This window comes from Dipteris shenzhenensis, chromosome 14, assembly GCF_047967505.1.
Source record: "Dipteris shenzhenensis isolate YYH24624 ecotype China chromosome 14, Dip_SZ_1.0, whole genome shotgun sequence".
Classification (NCBI taxonomy): Eukaryota; Viridiplantae; Streptophyta; class Polypodiopsida; order Gleicheniales; family Dipteridaceae; genus Dipteris; species Dipteris shenzhenensis.
In genome coordinates this window covers 33,419,595-33,434,925 of record NC_141609.1, presented here as the reverse complement: position 1 = coordinate 33,434,925, position 15,331 = coordinate 33,419,595, and positions in this window count along the sequence as shown.

Here is a 15,331-nt window from a genome sequence, read left to right as displayed (position 1 = left end):
CCGCTTTTTGAGGACTGCAATAATTGCTCACCTTCCCTGCCCGCCGTGCCTAACCTATAGATCTATTGCTTCCTTTGTCCTCCTCATATGGGGGTTTACAGGTGAGGTTAGTAACTCTAACACCTTGTAGGATCCTATAGGTGTCATATGGGCCACATTGGCTCATCTAGACTAGTTTTAAGTTTTTAGGGTTAAAGTACCAAATCACTAGTTTGGACTCAGTATATATAATCAAACATTGGCATTTTCACTTGATACTAGTTGGGTTTCTCATTGTGCAATACAAGCTTTCTCAAACATTGGCAATTTCATTTGATACTAGTTGGGTTTCTCATTGTGCAATACAAGCTTTCTTGCTTCTAACTTGTGCTCATTAGCGCAAGGTTCCATGTTTGCAGCATCCTTTAAGAAGAGCCACCACACGAGGCTTGTGGAAGCTTGATTGTGCAAGCCGTTTTACAGAAAAAGAGCATAACTTGCATGTTTCTCAATATTTTTGCGTGCTTTTTGTTCCAAGAGCGATCTACTCAATTGGCAAACTTGTTGAAATCCTCAAATGCCACTTTGGTTGAACAAATTAGGCACACGAAGTAAAAAATAACATTTTTCAATGTACCAAATGGTGGATGTGAATCGTTTTTGTGGATATAAGTTTCATTGCTTTTGCAGAAATCTAAACAATTGGTTCTGATTTTTGGATTTTGAGCTTCATGTTTTGAGGTGAATGCTTGTTGGCATGCATTTCACTTCACAACAATAGGATCATATGTGTGATATACAGTATGAGCAAAAAGAGAACCACCCTATATTGCCGGTTATTTAATGATTTTATGACCATTGTGCAATTACCCTTGAATTTGGAATGCTTTGCTGCAAGTTCCAATGACTTTGGATATTGCACACGTTTTGGTGATATACTCTTATCTTGTGACAATAGTCACTTTGGGATTTTACTTTATTTGCTCTTTGCCATCATGCTTGATCTCTAGGGGTTCAAGGCCTCTAAACATTTGCAATAATTGCATCTTATGTATTGATTCGTGAAAAACATGCCATCCCATGTGCTTACCCCTGAAGGTACATCATGGCAATTAAAGGACAATGAAATCTTGTCTTTCTTAAGCTAAAAAAGAAAGCATTTTTTGTCACTTCTTGATGTCCTTTGAAATCATTCCTATGAAGAAGATAAATGGTGATCTATTCATTAACTTGTATCATGTTTAGGTCACTAACATAGTATTTCATTGACTTAACTGTCAGATATTTCTTTATAAAATTTTATTTTAAGAAAGTTAAGGGATGAATCCTATAAGTGTGATTTTGGCTGGGATAATACATCAGATATTATTTTTTATGTCAGCATAATATACTAGGGAGTCACTTTAATTATAATCAGGCACTTCTAGAATTTTTTGTTGATAATTTGAGATCTTATCTTTTGCAGCCATGTCAAGATTTTGCTTGGCTTGTTGGTCCTTGGGGTAGATGCACCCATGGTTGCCCTCAATATAGACAAAGATGTGTTGAGGTAGAGCTTTTTTTTTTTTGTTTGTTGCTGTCAGATTTCACGTTGCATTTTAACATGCACTTGGTACATAACATATCTATGCTCTTAGGTGAACATGTGAAGGGGCATCACACAATTACAGTTTATCTTTAAAGAGAAAGAGTTAAACAAAATGTCTTTGATGAGCTCCTATGCAAGCCTGGGCTGTGTCATTGCTTGTTCGTGCTGCAGCATCTCACCTCCCTTGCTATTCCTCGTAGCCCTCCCCCCCCCTCTCTCTTCTATATTGTCATTTCCTCTGCCCTCCCATCTGTTTGGTATACCCTTCACCTCAACCATCTCTCACCAGTTGTCTGGTATTCAGTTAGACAGATTTTCGCTGACTTTAAATCTTCCCTTCTCTCAATATGGATCTACTCCAATCACATGTAGTAGGGCAGGGTTTGGGAGCACGTGGCTTCTCTAATCACAGCTGAGATGAGGCTAATCCTGGATTCCCCTTTTTATGTCACAGGAGTTAGGGGGGCGCTAAGACAAATGCCCATGTGATGATGGGCATTTGATGTCACGGGAGTAACGGGGGCACTAAGGCAAATGCCCATGTGATGAAGAAAATAGAAGTGATGATGGCATCACTTCTATTTTCTTCATTAAGCAATTGGATGGGTTCAAAGAGAGTCACCAGACTTGGCTATTCATCTGTTTGATTTTGAGAAGGCATATGATAGGGTGGATTGGGGTTTTTGGAAGTAACACTTTGACATATGGGATTTTTATAGACTTGGATTATACGGGTTTTCTCTCTCTACCAGTGAGCCCATAGTCAAGTTCTAATACAATGGGGTAGAGGAGTTTTGAGTTCAGGATTTGCATGTCTGTTTGCCAGGGATGACCTCTTTCTCCCTTTCTGTCTACATTTTTCTAGTGTAGGTGATGAGTGATTTCCTCTGCTCGCAAGAAAGAATCACAAGAATTTTGTCGTCTGACCAGGAATGGTGAAGGATTCCTTGACAACAAGATTTGACCAGGAATGGTGAAGGATTCCTTGACAACGAGCTCAAGGATGATGCAACTTCTTGAGGGCCTCCCTCAGAATTTGCTGTCCTTCAAGGAAGCATTGGAGATTTTTCGTCATGCTGTAGGAGCGTCCATCAATTGGCACCAATTCATAGGGTTCTATGTCAGTGTCAGTCATGTAGATGCTCCAAGATGGGGGGAGGATCTTGGTTTTAGATGGATTGAGAGGGGCACTATGGCCAAGTATTTGGCATGCCAAGTAGAAATGAATTGACCCTTACCCTATAGTTTACTCGAGTCTTGGAGACCGCCGTCATAAGGAACACCATTTTATTGGAGCTCCACCAACCTAGATTTGGCCTCCAAAACTCGTCATGAGCCAAATTCTTTTGCAACTGCATGGTACATTGCATATTTACTGGTGTTTTCCTTGCTTATGCATTGGTCAGCTCAGGAAATTGATGCAAAACTACCTCAGGGTGCGGTCATTACTACACCAAAGTAGTTGCTCCCTTAACTGGCCCCCCTAGAGACGAGATAGACCAGCAGATCTTTAGTTGGAACAATGCTTCAACCCATTAGAGGTTAGCCAAATGCATGCATTTAGTTCTTAAACTATTGCTAGTCCCTCGTGGGCGTCCCCACGGTGTTCACTAACCAATGCAGCGCAAAGAAAAATGAAACTAATTCTAGTGAACTGGAGTCAACTTTCTTTGACCAAAGTCAATATGAAAGATCTCTCTTTATTTCTTGGGAGAAGTACAACTATGTGCCATCTACCATCCCTTTATAGGTTATTTGAATCCCTTGGGATTGAGGAGTGAGACATTTCTTTCTTTATGGAGTTAATGCAGTTATCCACAGCTTGGCTTTAAAGAGGGCTGCTGGTATATAAATCCCTGTCCTATTTTAGTCATGATTGGCCCATGACACACCTTTGGTTTATGACGGGTCTCCCCTTCAATAGTTATTGCAAGATGTAGGAGAGTGGCGATGGATTGATACAAAGTCCCCCTTGAGAACCCTATTCCTCTTCAACAACATAGTTAAGAACCTTAGGTAGTCGGATTAGGAATTTATAGTGGCTACTTGGAGAGCACTTGGAGAAAGAAAGAAAGAAAGAAAGTTTATTGAAGTCTTCGGAAGACCAATGGGTTTATGAGATTGTGAGAAACCGGCTAGAGGAGTGGAGCTACTAAGCGAGCATCCACACCCATACAAAAGCCCCCCCCCCGAAAAAAATGTATCCTACATAGTCATATCTAGGGAGAATAGTCCTCTACAAAGTCATCCTCATCATCATCCCCATCAGCATCAGAGCATCCGTCATCATAATACACAATACATAATATAAAGTGAAATGTGCTCCAAGTCAGCATGGTCCCATCCCTCATCAAGGTCGAGGGAATGATAGCATGAAATCAGATATAGAATGTTGTCGACTCCCTGTGGATGCAATCCTCAGCAGTCTCCTGGTCACAACTCTACGCCTAACAAGTGCGATTGTCACCCCTGCCGGTCTCACCCCCCCGGTCTCACCCCTACTCTGAACATTGAGGGAATGTCCCCAAGTATAATCTATTCGTCAGTCCTCTGTCTGAGATGCCGTGTCGCTGGCTCTGGGTCTCGATCATGCCTCTAACCTGTGGAGGGGGGATCATTATGGTTTGGTTGGAAGAAATCCGCGATCATGCTCTGAGAAGAGTCCACCAGGGTATGCTCCTCATGTCTCTGAGATCGGAGTAAGCACTCACGATGCCTAATGACCTCATGGATGAACGCGGCCAGGCACCTCTGATCTAGAAAAGAGAGAAATCGGATAAAGCCCGGAGCTATATTCTGAACAGGCAGTAAAAATGTCCTCTAATCTCATAGTAAATAGGGCACCTGAAGATAAAATGTTCCTTAGACTTAGCCTCCTGCAGGTTGCACAACGTGCATATACGCCTCTCCCTCGGTATACCCTCTGCCCGACCACTCTCAATGTGGAATCTATGTGAAGAGACCCAAAACTGCCCAATGGAGATCCTCAATGAATGGGGCAAGTGAGTCTATGTATACCCTGGTGGGTCAATAAACCCCTCATCTAAGATATGTAGGCAATGCTTGTTAGAATATGAAGCCAAAGTGAATCAAAAATGTGTGTTCTAGTGTGAGTTCTAGTCTAGTGTGTCCTATGGATGCCACGTGTCATATTGGGAGTTATCCCATATGCATAGGTGTTCATATGTGTGTGTGTGCTCTTATATAAGAGTTGTACTTGTCTAGTGTCAAATCAATCAAGTATTAGGCTACAAGCTCTTTGGTCTACACGTGAGTACTCTCATTTTTTTTCATTGCTCTCGTCATTTCATTATGTCTCCTTGTGAGTATCACTTCCTTTCTCCCTAGCCTACCCTCTCTCTCTCCCTCTTTCCACCATGTTCCTTCATGTGGTATCAGAGCCTCCCTTCCTATCTTCCCCTTCTTCTTGCTCTATCTAGAGGATGAGAGAAGCCCGCAAATGGAAGCTCTCCTCTCCTCTAAGGTAGAGCCTCCCTTCCCTTAGCCTCGCCATGGTTCCTCGCCCCATCAAGTACTTCGGTGTCCTAGTGATTGCTCCTGGTCCTCGTTCACATCAGTTCGTGATTCTCCCTTAGCATTGGCGGACATTCCTCGTCAGTTGGTCACCAAAAACTTGTTTTGGAGCAGTCCAATGGCTGTTTTTTGACCTTTTGAGGTCCGATTTTGATGTTTTTTGACATTTTGGCACTGCCCAAACATAAACGACCCTGTCCCGCACCATTTCGAGGGGGGGAAAAACTCGATTTTTTGTCCATACAGCTGTATGGACATCTGTACAGACCTCTGTAGGCGGATGCGCGATAGTGCCAGGAGTCCGTATAACTTGTCAGAAGGCTATTCCGAGCAGTTTTAGGCTACTTTTTGGCATTTTTTGCTTAGATTTGGGCTCCCGTGACCTCCACCAGTGATTTGAGCTGCCCATGGGTGGCCTGGGAGACTATTATTCTCCCTACATGTGAAGGGGGCCTTAATGTCATTGACCCGGACTTGCAGTGCAGGGCATTGCTTTGTAAGGTGGTGGTGAGGGGACTCATGCCTGGGCAGGAACCTTGGAAGGATTTCTTTTTTGGATGCATTCAGGCTTGCACACCAACCTTGGGAGATGATTGGGTGGACAGCCCTCGCTGGATTTTCACTTCAGCCCCTCTCAGATCTCCTGCCTCTCCTCTCATGACTGCCATCCTGAAAGCTTGGGGGAGCTTCAGGAACACTCTTCAAAGGATTCCACCTTCTACCGTCGAAGAGATTGATAGGCAGCCGAACATTTGGAATGATAGTATTCTTGACGAGCATGCCAGACCACTGGGCACTTCCCATTACATGCAGTGGTCTAAATGGGAGAGAGGCCCCGCCTACACAGTAGGCACTTGGAAATCTTTTATCAAGCTACCTGAGGATCAGAGACTGCAGTCCGTGAGTCACCTCAGAGGGGTAGCACGCAGGATTCAGCAGATAGATGCAGCCATCCCGGTGGAATGGACAGTTGAGCTGCCTATTACTTCCACCACTTGGATGGGGGCTTTTTCGAGGACATCAGTTCCTTTACAGGTGATCGCTCTCCGAGGTCTCGGGGAAGACGCACTAGTCTTTGATGTTGGGGATGGAGGTTTACTTTCTACATCCAAGGATGGCATTCTTCTTGAGGTTGCCTTTCAGCCTGTCAGGATTGCTGGTTTTGTGGACCATGGAGCGGGCTTGCAGTGGTATTTAGACCCCGACCCTCTACTCTTGGCCTTGGGATCCTGGAGGTTGTGGTTATATGGAGGTGCACCTATCAGGTGCTTGCAGTGGGACCCAGGAGAGTGGGAATGGATAGATCATGGGCACCGAGAGAGGGGGATTCCCTTCTTTCGTTTCACGGTTGGTAATACCAAGAGGTTTCAGCTGAACAGTAGGGGTTGGATTCCCTCCAGAGCCCCCCATTGGGAAAGCTTTTTCATCACCACAGATTTGCGTAGAAATTTCTGGAGGAGGCTCTGGAAATCCCTCAGAAATAGAAAGATCACTCTTTTCTTTTGGCTTTCTATTCATGGAGGGATTGCAGTGAACCTGTGGAGATCACGATTTGGGGCTGATCCCACTTGTCCTCGATGTCATTCTGCAGAGGAGTTAGTGTGACATTGCCTTTGGGACTGCAGTCAGGCGAGGACTGTTTGGAAAGGGGTTGCTCGGATACTCAGCATCTTTCACACTTCCCCTTTCTTCATGACTTGGGGCTCGGTTGCATGGTTATCTCTTACCGGGCCCCAGGTGTTTTATGAGGGTGGTCCTTCTTCTTGGGCACTCTCAGTCCGCCGGTAGGTGATAGAGCCCTGCTCTGCAGGATGTACCACTTACTCCCTTCAGAGCTTCTCATGTTTCAGTGGACACCTCTTGGGAGATTTTGGCTAGCATTTCCTCTTGGCACATTTGGAGAGCCAGATGTACTGAGGCCTTGGATGGCACCCAGATACACCCATTACAGGTGTTCACGAGTATTTGGACTGACACGGTTCACACTTTGATAGCCATATGGGCTAGCATGCAGGGCCCTTCACGGGCAGCCTCTTCTAGAAGGAATATATTTCTTCGAGTTTGGAGGGGTTCTCCCTTTTTCTCGGAGGTTTCTACCGGATTGAGATGGCGCTATCAGCCTCAATCCTTTCTTTTTGGCTCTTGAGCTTTTCGTGCATTGCATGATGTATCCCGTATGGAGCTTGCTCTAACGGTTTTTCTTTAATACTTAATAGAAGTCTCTTTTTGCAAAAAAAAAAATCTTCAACTGGACAGCTCCCTTGAGCACTTTCGCTCATTTTTTTGAGCCTCTTCTGCACACTCGATGATTCTCCGATCGGCACATTGAGAGTCATGATGTGATCTCCCTTGGTAGCTGCTCCTATGGCCTTCATTGACACATCAATCGAGGGCATCCTCGCTTGGTTCTTCACCGACATACCTCTTTGCATCAGGATGTGCACACTCTTGTGCGGTAGCTACTTCGGGCTCATGGGTTCTCTTCCCTTGCTATGCATAAAATGAATGAAATCTTTTATATTTTTTCTATATATGTTTGAGTTAAAGGTTCTCTACCTTGAGTAGTCTCTCTAAAAAGAATGTTTAAAGAGTTAATAAAGGTCCTCTGCCTTGGATTGTCCTCCTAAAATGATGTATTTCTTTTATGGTATGTGACTCCATGTTTCTTAGTCCCTGGAGTCAAGAGGGGGATGTACTATGGGAGCCATGTATTGGTATTGACAGGGTCTAGTTATCAGACCTAGCATATGAGTTCCAGGATGTTGGTGTATTGGTCTTCTAGACCTCTGAGTTGTTCATGCATCCATGCTGAGACATGAGCCTTTGAGTCATGTTTGGGACGTAAAGCCATGTGAGTGCTCAGTCCGACCTCTGAACCATGCTCAGACTTCAGCCTCTGAGTTGGCATGGAAGCCATGTCTAGTTCAGACATTGCACTGTCATATTGGGAGTTATCCCATATGCATAGATGCTCATATGTGTGTGTGTGCTCTTATATAAGAGTTGTACTTGTCTAGTGTCAAATCAATCAAGTATCAAGCTACAAGCTCTTTGGTCTACATGTGAGTACTCTCATTTTTGTTCATTGCTCTAGTCATTTCATTTCCATTTCATTATGTCTTCTTTTGAGTATCACTTCCTCTCTCCCTAGCCTACCCTCTCTCTCTCCCTCTTTCCACCATGTTCCTTCAATGCTCCCTATAGAAGTTGAGCTTCACTGGAAGCTCGATCGGCTCCAACCAGGTCTAAAATGTGTATAGCTGCAGAAGATCCTCCCGTATGACCTGGTACCGGAGTGGGGAGAAAGTCGCATCAATGCTGTAACGACAAACCAATGTAATGACCTCTCACACCATAGAGGTCTTTCCTGTTAATTGCCTCCCAGCGATGGTTTCCAGTAATCCCCTCTAGTCCTGTTTCCTTTTTCATCACCATGGAGATCTCTCTTGGGAAACCTCCCCCTAGCCCAATGCTTGCAAAGTGTCCTCCTGCCTTGGTGCCATGTGTCCCTCGAGGGACCTTACCTTTTTGGCCCTCTCATGGGCTCCCCTTTGCACCTCTTAAGGTAGGAGGTCTTCTACACCCATTGGAGATTCCATCTGGCAAATGGGAAAGCATCTCCATGGATTTTATTGTGGGATTACCTAGGACACAGAGGGGGCATAACTCTGTGTGGGTAATTGTGGATTGGTTGACCAAGATGGCTCATTTTATTCGTGTCAATAAAGATGTTAAAACTCCAGAATTAGCTAGGCTATTTGTGGAGCATATCTATAGATTGTATGGGCTACCAGCCGGTATTGTTAGTGACCGGGATAGCAAATTTAACAACCATTTTTGGAGGGCTATGTTTATGAGGTTAGAAACTTCATTGAATATGAGCATTGCGGATCATCCACAGAGTGATGGTCAAACTGAAAGAGTCAATCAGATCATTGAGAATATGCTTCGAGCATATGTAAGTAAACGGAAAACTAATTGGGAATAGTATTTGACCATATTAGAATTTGCATGTAACAGTGCCAAACATTCAGCTACAAGTTTTAGTCCATTCATAATGATGTATGGATTTCAACCAAGAGCCCCAATGGCAGTGGGACTAAAAAAAGAGAAGGTGCAAAGGGGCTATTTGGGGCTTTAGATCCTGCTTGTTTATTTTTAGGACAGTTCCAAGCAGCATGGTCTTTGCCCAAACATTTGAAGCAAAGATTTTACTGTCTGGCCCTTTCATAATCATCTTTCTTCAAGAGAGGATAATTTTGTGTTTGATGTTTCTTAGGTGGTGCTTGAGGGTCCTTCTTCTTAAAGTGCCCCCTCCTTTTTCAAATTGGGAAATTTGTTGAACTTAGGAACAAAACCTATTTGCTCTGAAGTTTCAATTTTATATCTTATCGTCGTATATTTAGGCATACTTAATTGCTTCCTCAAAGGTTTTGGGAGAATTCTTTTCACCTCAACCTTATAAGTGTCTTTGAGACCTCTCACGAAACCCCTTATCTTTTGGAATTCATTAATTTCCTTCAGCTTAAGGACTGCCTCCCTATAGTTCGTTATGTACTGAACTAGAGTGTTTTTACCCATTGTGCAATTGTCCCAAGCCTCCCATGCTCTTTCTAATTCGTTTTCCAGTAAAAGCTCTTTTAAGAAGGCTTGTTCAAACTCAGTCCAATACCTAGGAATTCTATCATTTTCTTTGAGGCTCATCCACCATTTATAGGCCTAGGGAAAGACTTGCTTCCACAACTTGATTTTCAGGAGGGGTATTCTCGAGTCGATGGAAGTCTTGCCATTTTTGCAAGAACGTATTAATCACATCTTTATTACGCTCCTCTTCTTCCCCATTGAAAATTGGCAGTTTCAAGTCCTTAAGAATGTTAGAGGTAGGTGGACCTCTCAACTTGATTAGGAGGAGTTGATGGTTTTTCCATAGGAGTTACAGATTGAGAATCGGATAATTTGGTTATGGCTTCAGTTAGGATTTTCAATGTATGACTAATATTCTGAGTTTGTGTTCACTCTTTGCTTTCCTTTCAGTTTACCAACAAGGTATCAGAGCCCTTTGATCCCCCTTGAGCCCACACGCCCTTCGTGCTGGAGATCCACCTCGAAGGGGCGAACCCCTGGCTGCAAGGAATTGAAGAATCTCTACCTCGTTTCGTCGCCATTTCACGCAGTTCGTCGACCGTTCTTCCTGCGTTTTCTCTCAGCATGCTCCATGCTTCTCTAATTCCTTTCAGAGGGAGCTTGTCCATACCTAGAGCTATCCTGTGCTGAAATCTGAGCAGCAATGGCTGCATATTCAAGGTGAAAACAGAGAAAAACCAGTCGTTTTTTAAGACGCTCCAGCCAGCAACATCGCGCGATTTCTTTTCAGATCTCTGCACCAGAAGTTCATCTTTATGTGAGCTTTCTTTTGCTTCAGAAAGCCCCTTTTCCTTTGCTCTGAAGAGTGAGATACAAGCCCTCCAAGTTCAGTCTTTTGATTTTGACAGTTTTGACAAGTTTTTGAAAGTGATGCTACATAAGATGCTACTCTAGCATTTCTGAGTTTTTGAAGTTTTCAATAACATTATAAGAAAAAGCATCATTGATTGAATTTTTGTCACTAGTCTTTGCTACATTAAAAGCTTATATTTGGAAGCCTTTCAGTTGTTATTCTAGCCTTGTAAGAGAGAAGACACTGCCCAATACCTGGGTTAGACCCTCTCATGGCTACCATATTGAATATAGATAAGTTCAATGGAAAGGGCTTCCACACATGGCAGATGAAGGTGAAATTTGCATTGATGAGGGAAAACCTCTGGGGACTTGTCAAACCGACTTCAACTTCTTCTTCTACAGCCTCCAATGCTGGAGAATCCTCAGCTCCGACACGCCCGGCAAGGGATCCCGCTAGAGAGGAGAAAGCATATGGTATCATTGCTCTTGCTTTAGGAGATGATTATATTCATCACATCTCTGATTTAGAGTCTCCTTCAGAAGCTTGGCAGAAGCTTGACATGATTTTTGGTGCTAGCTCTCACATCTCTAAATTATCACTTAAAATCTCTTTCTTTGAATTGAAGATGGTTAGTGGCACTCCTTTGGCAGCCCATATCAATTACATGCGGAGTCTTATGACTCAACTTGCTTCTATCAACTATCCTATCACTACAGATGATGCTATGGCAGTGTTGCTTAAGAGTATGCCTGAAGATTATGATCATATTGTTACCACTTTGAAAAATCTTCCTAATCCTAATCTTGAAGGTATTATCTCTGCTCTCCAAGAAGAAGAAAGGCACATGGAGCTCAGGAAAGGCAATGACACAGCTTATGCTGTAAAAATCCAGAAGGGCAAGTTTACACCTTGCAATCATTGTGGAAAGACAAATCACCTTTCAAAGGACTGCTTCAAAATCAATCCATGCAAACAGTGTGGCAAAAACAATCATCATGAGAAGTTTTGCAGAGCCAAAGCAAAGACAGAAAATGCCAATCTACTTTTAGTTGATGTGCCTCCACAAGATGAGGCATCCTTTGAAGATTATGCATTTTAAATCATCTCTATGTATGCTCCAGATCTCTCTTTTTATGTTGAGTCAAGGTACTCAGCCTGGATAGTCCTCCAAAATGAATGAAATAAACTATTGTGTTTTGTGTGTTTTGTAAACACCTCTGGTCACCTTATGATGTTGTGTATGTGTTTTGCTCCATGGTACCTCCTGCAGACATTGTGTGCATGTACATGCAGGGGAGATAACCATTGGAAGGTCTTTTGTATCCCTTTTTGTTTACCTTACACCCATGGGAACCCTTGCTAGCTTGAGATCCTAGCCATTGATAGATCCATGACCACCATGAGATGGCATGAGACACTTTGTGCTAGATGTATCCTTGACATAGCCTGAGGCATTCCCTTGAGGGGGGGTATGTTGGGATATCTCAAGGTGTATGCCTCAGGCACACCTTGGTTTCTATGTGTGAGTGCTAGAGGCACAGTTAGGTGCCCATAAGCACAGTTAGGTGGTGGAAAGCCACATAGGATGATTGAGAGAATCTAGGAGCAGATTGAGGAGATGATTGTGGAGCTCTGAAGTCATCAGTGATGTCAGTGAGCATGTAAGAGGTGCCTACATAAGGACCTCACTCTTCTTCATTCTATAATGCAAGTATTCTGAGTTTGTGTTCACTCTTTGCTTTCCTTTCAGTTTAGCAACAGACACATTCTGCGGCATCATAGAATCTTCTTCGTTCAGGCATATGATCGTCTTTATTCTTCAGGAATACGCAGCGCCGCTCCAAGCTCAACCAGCAAAACATTTTTAACTTCCAATTCAACCAACCGCCCGCTCTGATACCAATGTAACGACAAACCAAGGTAATGACTTCTCTCACACCATAGAGGGCTTTCCTGCTAATTGCCTCCCAGCCACGGTTTCCAATAATCCCTTCTCGTGAGTCCTTTTTCCTTTTTCATCACCAGAGAGATCTCTCTCTGGAAACCTCCCCCTAGCCCAATGCTTGTGTCCTCGTGCCTTGGTGCCATGTGTTCCTCAAGGGACCTTACGTTTCTGGCCCTCTCATTGTCTCGCCTTCGCACCTCTTAACTAACGTCTAGGCCTAGGCGTGACCCCAGACCCAAACCCTCTAGGCCTTATAGTATGCAAGCACCATCAAGCCCTCTGGTTTCCCACCTAACCATAATCACACCACACAGTTCTAGAATTATGGCTGACGTAACAAATGTTGTACTGGAAGGGAGGAAGTCTATCCATATGTAACCCCAGTCGCTCAAACCATCTCATTGTATGCGCAAACCTGCATCTCTGATCCCTACCTCTGATAACGCCATGGAGGAGGACAGTGCTAACCACAGTAATCTGCTGCGCCCAGAGGTGTGATCTTCATATGATCTAACACTATATAAGTAGGTAATGACGTGCTGCATTGAGCTACAATAATGAGGATCCAAACTCAGCCAAGATGATAGGTGAGGAATTGACGGCTTACTACGAATCATCCGTGATAGCATAAGAACCTGTAGTCGCTCCACACGATCCCACTCAGTATCAGACAAGTATGGCCCCCAACAAGGGATGCCATACATCCCTTTTGGTCGAACCAAAGAGTTGAAGAGTAGACACTTGGTCCGAGGGTCGTGAAAGTATGAATGGAAGCACTGTCTCTCTAATCTAGCCAGCGAGGCATATCCTCTACTCATACATGAGCCTGCATCGCCTGTCTCATGGTGAAAATAGATAACCCCTAGGTAAGTATATGATGAAACAATCTTGACTAGTGACCCATCAAACGTAAATGCATTGTAAGCCGAGATTTATTGAAGATCGTAACCTCGGATTTACCAAGGTTGACCTTTAGATCATGCGACTCACAAAAAGACTGTAGTGCATCCAAGTGTCTCTGGAGCCCCTCTGCTGAGGATGATAGGAGTACCACATCATCTGCGTAAAGCAATATCTGAATCGGAGTGCCAACGAGACAGCATCCAGCCCCCCCCGCTAATGTCTACATGACTGCCTCAAGCCCATCGATATAGAGGCCAAACAAGGTGGGTGATAAAGGACATCCTTGTTTTACTCCAATCGTACTCAAAACCTCATCTGTCCACCCAGCTCCTGTCCGAACCATACCTGAGACTCAAGTGACTCATGGATTCAACTTCTGCTAAGCGTTAAAGAGAAGAAACGCCTAGATCCATTGCCTAGAGAAACGCAACTATCATAGAGTTCCTTTCAAGAAACCCCGGTCCATGGTGTTGTTAGCCTTCTCAAAGTCAATGGAAAGAATATCCATTGGCTCCGCCCCCAACCCCTAGCCTTGCCTTCCTCCTGCCATGCTGCTCTGCCACCTCCTTCAGCCCTCCCGCCATGCTGCTCTGCCGCCTCCTAGCAGCCTCCCTAGCCTAGCAGCCTACGCCACCTCCCCTAGCCTCTCCGCCTCTCAGCCTCTAGCCTCTCCACCTCAGCTCCTATCCTCTCCACCTCAGCCCCTAGCCCCTAGCCCCGCCCCCAGCCTCTAGCCCCGCCTCCCTAGCCTAGCCTGCTGCGCAACCTCCCTTAGCCCCGCCTCTCAGCCTCAAGCCTCGCCTTAGCCCCTAACCTCTCCGCCTCAGCCCCCAGCTCCTAGCCCCGCCTTCCTACTGTTGCGCCACCTCCTTTAGCCCTCAACTACCTACCCCACCACTAGTCTACCTCTCCCGCCTACTGTTTAGCAGTAGCTGCTATACCTACCTACCTAAACAATACAACAAGATTGCACCAAGGCCAACAAAGGCCATCGAAATTCTGTGCCAGGGGTACGCAGGCCCCCGGGACTGTGACTGAACAGAGAATCCCCCCCCGAACTGCAACCAGAGGTCAAGATGATGCCCCAAGGTCCCCCGTGAGCTGCTGCCTCCACTCCACCAGCAAACTGTAGAAAAAGAAACTCAGAGATTAGGGTTTAAAAAGGTACCAGAAGGTACGTGCAAAGCAATGGAAGAGATGAGAGCTGAGAATGAGATGCTTAAGAAGGAGATAGCAGCGCTACAGACAACCATACAAGGGAAGCATGCTGAGTTCACATAGCAAATCACTAAAGGTAATGCAGACATACTAGAATGGAAGAATGTGGTTAAGAAGGGTACGGCAGCCCCCAAGAAAGAGATCATCTCTGAAGCCCTGGAGGAAGAGAAAAGGAGGAGCAGCAAGGCCTTGAATGTCCTGGTTAGAGGCCTAACAGTTGGAGACACCCCTATGTCCGATGCTATGACCTTGTTCACCAAAATGGGAGTCAGCCTCACATGCGAGACAGCATGGAGGGTTGGTAAAGCTGAAGCTCCAACAAGACAACTCGTAATGAAATTACGAATAGCTATCGACAGGTCCACTCTCATGAGCATGGGACCATAATATTTTTGGATGACAATCTCATGCTGTTGCAGCAGGAGCATTGGAGAGAAGGGATGGTACGGGTTATGGCAGCAAGCGAGGCAGGGAAATGGGCTGCCTACAGAGATGGCAAAGTGATTATTTGAGAAAGAGTCGATAGAGGTGACAAGGGAGAAGGGGAGAAAGGGGAGAAAGGGGAGAAAGAAGAGGGTGAACTATGACGGTGCCAGAGCCCAGGAGAAGAGTGCACAAAACAAGTTGAGTATGGCTGTATGGAACTGTAATGGCACACTTTGGTCCGACCCAAGTGGCTTCTCGGAGACATACACAGGCAGAGACATCATCTTCTACATTGAGA